This window comes from Ochotona princeps, chromosome X (assembly GCF_030435755.1).
Source record: "Ochotona princeps isolate mOchPri1 chromosome X, mOchPri1.hap1, whole genome shotgun sequence".
In the NCBI taxonomy this organism is placed as follows: Eukaryota; Metazoa; Chordata; class Mammalia; order Lagomorpha; family Ochotonidae; genus Ochotona; species Ochotona princeps.
The window spans coordinates 91,157,941-91,163,940 of record NC_080865.1 but is presented as its reverse complement, the minus strand read 5'-3'; the positions used below and the strand labels follow the sequence as shown (position 1 = coordinate 91,163,940).

The 6,000-nt window shown below is 40.2% G+C and overlaps 1 pseudogene; it reads right to left on the bottom strand.

Moving 5' to 3' along the window:
* Positions 1-342: 342 nt before the first annotated feature.
* The window catches only part of LOC101522962 (RING finger protein 214-like), a 51,164-nt pseudogene continuing 45,506 nt past the window's right edge, over positions 343-6,000 (bottom strand).

The window sequence follows — 6,000 nt, the reverse complement described above, 5'->3', positions numbered from 1 at the left end:
AAATACTTTTTAAAAGTGTCTAGTTTTATTTTTTCTCTAGATAGCGTTTATATTGTATTTGAAAGCAGCCCTAGGTGGAGGCAGCATGCTTTCAAGGCCAAACTAAACATCTTCCCTACAATCCACATCCTCAAAAGAATTGCAAGATGAGAGCGGAAGACTGTTTCTGTGTAATATATGTAGCTTTATTTATGAAGATTTGAATACAATTTTCTATAAACATGCTGTCTATATAATAAAATTGTACATTGGAATGAGTACATGTTATTATATAGAGTTTAAGAAATCTTGAACATGCACTGTGCTGTTTCCTTCAGTTTCTCCTCTTTATTTCCTCCTTAGTCATTTCAGAGTTAGACCAAAGGAACAAGTGTCATTTGTGTTCATTGGGTCCTGAATTTGATACACTCTGTGCAGCACATGATTGCATGCCATTGAATATAGTTCATTAGGCTGGATACATTTCTGGCACATCAGTCAAAGCTTGTAGGTGGCTGGGGCATGTGAAAATTTTCTGCATATGAAAGTTAGGCAGGAAACAAGAACACTGGGTTACTGACTTGGGCCAGTGGAGCAGAGTACAAGGACCAGATCTGACTAAGTGACCCAGAACTTGCTGCCACCCACTCATGTTCTGCAAGCCAAATAACTATCAACTGGATAGCTATGGTTAGGCATATCATGGTGGTACTGTTGTTTTGACTTCCTGAAGAATATTGTATATCTGGGCCTTATCATGCTACAGAAACAAGCCTGCAGGTTTTCCAGAATCTTTGTCTACTGACCTGTCTTCAGGAGACTCAGTAGCAGCTTCTGGCACTGCGCAAGCACAAAAGAGGCATGATGGAGTTAGTTGGGGGACTTGTGTGGATTGGGGGCTGACAAGGGAAACCCTGGCCAAGGCTTTTTCTCCCATGGGAGCCAGGAAGTTGTAGGGAAGATTAGCTGGGCTGGGAAAGGCAAGAGTTCAGGATTGGGAAAGACAAGAAACAAGGAGCCGCTCAGGGCACAACCATGATCATTATGATCTACCAATGGAGAAGCACACTTGAGGAGTTGGAGAGGGACTAGGCTGAAACACCTGGAACAGAAAGTCTATCTCTGATAAGGGTGGAGGCAAAGTGTGAGTAGGAATTTGAGGATAATTGCTCAGCTTGCCTCTATTCCTCACTAGCTGGATATGACTATTTAACTGGTCCCAAGCATTCCTTTTCATTATCCCAACTCCATTCAATCTTGTCACCCACTCAGATTTGGAATGAACTGCCTCCAGTGTTGGAGTGTGGCTTGACTTAAAGTTAAGCAGCATGCAGTTCTGCCTCATTTTCTGCTTCTAGTTTCAGTAGCAGCAGCTCTCTCTGCCTAATGACAAGATTCTGATTCCAGGCCCATTCTGTCTCTTCCATAATGCTGTGATTTCTATCACTGTCTTGATCCTTGAGACCATCCCTCTCTTGTTGTGCCTTTCTCCCAAAGGTTCTCAGTTTCAGCTTTCAGAACATGCTCCTTCTGCAAAAAAGTCTCCCCTCCTTTAAAATATTTGTTTTTGTTATTAGAAGGGTAGATGTATGGAGAGGAGAGACAGAAAGATCTTCCACCTGCTGGTTCACTCCCCAAATGGCTGCAACAGCTGGAGGTTAGCCATCATTGACTGCTTTCCCAGGCTAGTAGGGAGCTGGATGGGAAGTGAAGCAGCTGGGACAAGAACTGGTGCCCATATGGGATGCTAGTGCTTACAAGGTGAAGATTTAGCCAACTGAGCCATTATGCCAGGTCCCATCATTTTTTGTGGGGGAGTGAACCAGCAAATGGAAGATCTTTTCTTTCTCTGGTTTGTTCTTCATTTCTTCTCATTTTATTGTCACATCCCAAACAGCCTTTGGTATCTCCTGATCTCCTCTTCATTTTTTTTCCTCTCACCTCTGCTGGAGCTGCAGTCATTGCACTTAGAGATGATTCTCTACCTGTCTCTGCTTGTCTAGGACCTACAGCAAATACTGATGAATGCCGAATGGATAAATACACATATTGGGGAGTTTCCATAATTTTGAAGAGAGAGCATGAAAGGGTTTTGATGTCAAAATATGAGTCACCACTGTTTTTTTTTTTAAAAAAAGGCCCATTTTATTTTTTATTACCATGGTCCCCATCTCTTCAAATCAATCTTTTGTTACTATCTTTGATGGAAAATGGCTCATTTTTACTCCTCACATTTTCAGATTTCCTCCTGCCCAGGACCTTCGCATATGCCAACCCATTTACCAATAACTGTTTTTGCCAATCCTCTGTTCCTCCCCTCATTGAGGTATATAAAACCTTCAAGATTTAAATCTGTATAGATTTGTTGTTGCTATGCTACAAATAACCATGAACACAATAGGTTAAAGTAATCTTTATACACAATCTCACACATAAATAAATCACAAACCAGTGATATCAATTTGTTTTTCTTTACAAGTTTCACAAGACCCAAGTCAAGGTATGATTGTACTCCTTCATGGAGGTTCTAGGCCTAATTCATTTTCAGGTTCATTCAGGCTGACAATGGAAGTTATTTCCAAGGTCATGGGACTCCAGACTCTGTTGCTTTACTGGCTGTAAATTTATTCTGCTTTTTCCCTTCCCTTCCCTTCCTCCCTTCTTCCCTTTTTCTTTCTTTCTTTCTTTCTTTCTTTCTTTCTTTCTTTCTTTCTTTCTTTCTTTCTTTCTTTCTTTCTTTCTTTCTTTCTTTCTTTCTTTCAGAAAGCATTTAGGGAGACTGGGGTTGTGATGTTGCAGATGAAACCACCTCCTGAGACATGGAATGGGCGCCAGTCTAAGTTTGGGCTGTTCTACTTCCAATCTAGCCCTCTGCTAGTGCACCTGGGAAAATAGAAGATGGCTCAGTTCCTTGGGTCCTTGCCACTCATGTGGAAAACCCCAAAGAAGCTCCTGGCCTCAGACTGGTCCAGCTCTTGTGACTTTGGCCATTTGGGGAGTGAACCAGTAGATGGGATGTCTTTCTGTTTCTCCCTCTATCTATGTAACTCTGCCTTTTGAATAAATCAAAAAATAGTTAAAAATTAAAAAACGAATAAGCATTAAAGCAACAGTCCTTGATTTTCCATTCCAATGCCATTGTTTCTAATTTTCTCTTAAAAAAAAAAAAACAAGAAGGTCAGTATATACTTCAGATATTTTTCTATGGGGCTCATCATTCTACTTATCTGCACCAGACAATCTTCTTGATTTGAAGAATTATGATGTTTAGTTATAAGCACGATCTTGTCTTTTTTACCCTTATGGTAACAGATGATCCAGTGTTTTAATAGGATCATTAAATGGTCCTAAATAATTAGTATAATTGCATTTATTTTTATTCTAAAAAAGTATCATTCAAAGTGGTTATAAGCTGTTTCTCCTCAAAACTGTGATATGAAAACTATCACAATTCTCTTAAAAATCTGTTCATTAGAAAGAGAGAGAATTTGTTCCAGTGCAGTAAGCTGTGGCCTGAGGTGCCAGCATTCCATTTGGGTGCCTATTTGAGTCTTGCATACTCCAGTTTCAATCCACTTCCCTACTCATGTGTCTGGGAAAGCAAAGGAGGATAGCCCAGGCCCCTGAGCCCATGCACCCCATGTGGACGACCAAGAAGTTCCTGGCTTTGGCCTGGACTCACCTGTCGTAACCATTTGGGGAGTGAACAAGTGGATGGAAGATCTCTCTTTCCTCTCTCTCTGTGTGTGTCTCTCTCTCAGAGAAATCCTCTCCTTTGTAATGCTTTCCATCAAATGAATCTTTTTAAGAAGGAAGGAAAGAAGCAGTTAGGAAAAAGAAAAAGGAAAATAATGAGAAGAAGGAAGAAATGAAAGAAGAAAGGAAGAAAACAAACTACACATGTCGTATTGTGAATCTTCAGTTCTCTGGAGCAAATTGGAACTCGTATCAGATCAGATGCAAAGATATCTACTTATTTGCTTAAGATAACAATTTAAATTGACAAGTACTGGAGTGGGTTCAGTTCCTTCCTTCCTTCATTCTACAGCTATACACTGGTTTTTCTATGCACAACACGATACAAGATGCTATAGAGAATACAAAGAATTTAATACTTGGCTAATTCCTGTTAATGTTCTAAATAGTCATTAAATACCCTTGTGGGAACAAGAGACACAGGAATTTAATTAAAGTTGTCAGGCTGAGAGTGATTCATGCTTCGGAGGATCCAGTTCTCTGAAGTCTAGATTATCTGATTCACTAAGGAAACATTAGTTGCTGGAGAAAAAAACTGCCAAGAAAAGAATGTTCAGCAATATAAGATTCTCTTATAAAACAGTGTTTTCAAACACTGTATCCACATGCCCTCAAAACTCGCCACTTTTGAGTTCAAAGGATGTATTTTCACCACCCATCAATATAATTATTTAAGTTGGATAAATATGTCAACCATTCAAAGTACACTGTATTTATTCTTTCACTAATCTAACAAATTTTTGTTGAGTGCTTCACATGTACCAGATACTAGCCTTGGATTAGGGATATAAAAATGAAAAAAAAAGCTAGAAAAAATCACCTGTTCTATTGGAGTTTGTCTTTTAGCAGGATGAGATAAACAACAAAACAAATCAGCAACCTGTATGACTGCCTTTTCTTCTCCCGGCTGTTCCGCTTTTCATCTAGCTCCCTGCTTATGTTCTGGGGAAGCAGTAGAAGATAACCCAAAGCCTTGGGACCCTGCACCCATGTGGGAGATCGGAAGAAGCCCCTGGCTCCTGGCTTCAGATCAGCTCAGCTCTGGCCATTGTGACATTTGAGTAGTGAACCAATGGATGGAAGATCTTTCTCTCTGTCTTTCTTTCTCTCCATAAATCTGATCTGCCCTTCCAGTAAAAAGAAATAAATCTTCAAAAAAATTTACTATAATGCCTGTGAAGATGTAGTCAGGAAAACACCCATCAGAAGTACCCAGGATTGTTAACTGAATTCTTGGTAAATTCTCATTTTTCAAGAGTGGACAACCAAAGAAGGTAATACTGGGGGAGAAAAAGGATGCAGTGTCTTCAGATTATTGTTTCTCAGAGTATAGTCTGAGTTGATCATAATTACATGAGGGATGCATTCAAATGCAGACTGCTGGGCTGTATCCCTGGTCTTCCTCAAAATCAACAGTAATGGAGTCTGTCCTGGAAAGGAGTGAGTTAGGATTGCTGGTGCAGCCCATGGTCTGAGAGGTTGGGTTGAAAGGGAAGCAAATTCCCTCAAATTTTCACAGTTGTGGATCTGTAAGTAAGAGCAGCAGTCCAGCATTTCTCATCCCATGGTTACTGAACACAGGCCAGTGGCTAGCCTTGTTGTTTAGAGATCTCTGCAAAAACCAAAGAAACAACACAAAAAAACATGCCCAGCAGCAAACATAAGGTCTCATCTAAACCCAGGGTTTCCACCAATAACGATGCTTCATTTTGTTCAGCACACGTGATGAGCATTTAAGATATTGAAAGAACAGAATAGGACAGTGATTATGATTCTAAGCTTACAAAGTAGAAGGTAAAGCTAAGAAAATTGAAGTAAAAATGGTGAGTCATGCTCTGGGATACCATCTTATGAAAATGGAAGCCAGGTTGAAGACAACAATCCATTAAATATAGAATGTTGTTTGTGAATACATTCCGTTTCAACCAGGCACCTCCTAATTATGAAGCTTCATACAATGCTTCCTTCACAAGCTAAACAAGCAAATGCAATTTGGCATCCCAGTAAGTGTTACTGTCCCTATGCCTATGGCATTGTCTGCAACACAGCAACAGTGACAGGATGTGGGGAGTCAGTGAGTTAAGGGAACGGGAGATACGGAAAAGAACTGGGATGGGTGGAGCTGGGGTAGGATGTTCTATGTTCAGGTCCATTGTTGGGGCAGCTAGCCTATCTACATAAACGGTATCAAAGAAAATGAGAAAACAGGACTCAGCCTCTTTTCCCTTGTTGGTTGTCCTTCCTCAAAAGGAATTCACTGACTTC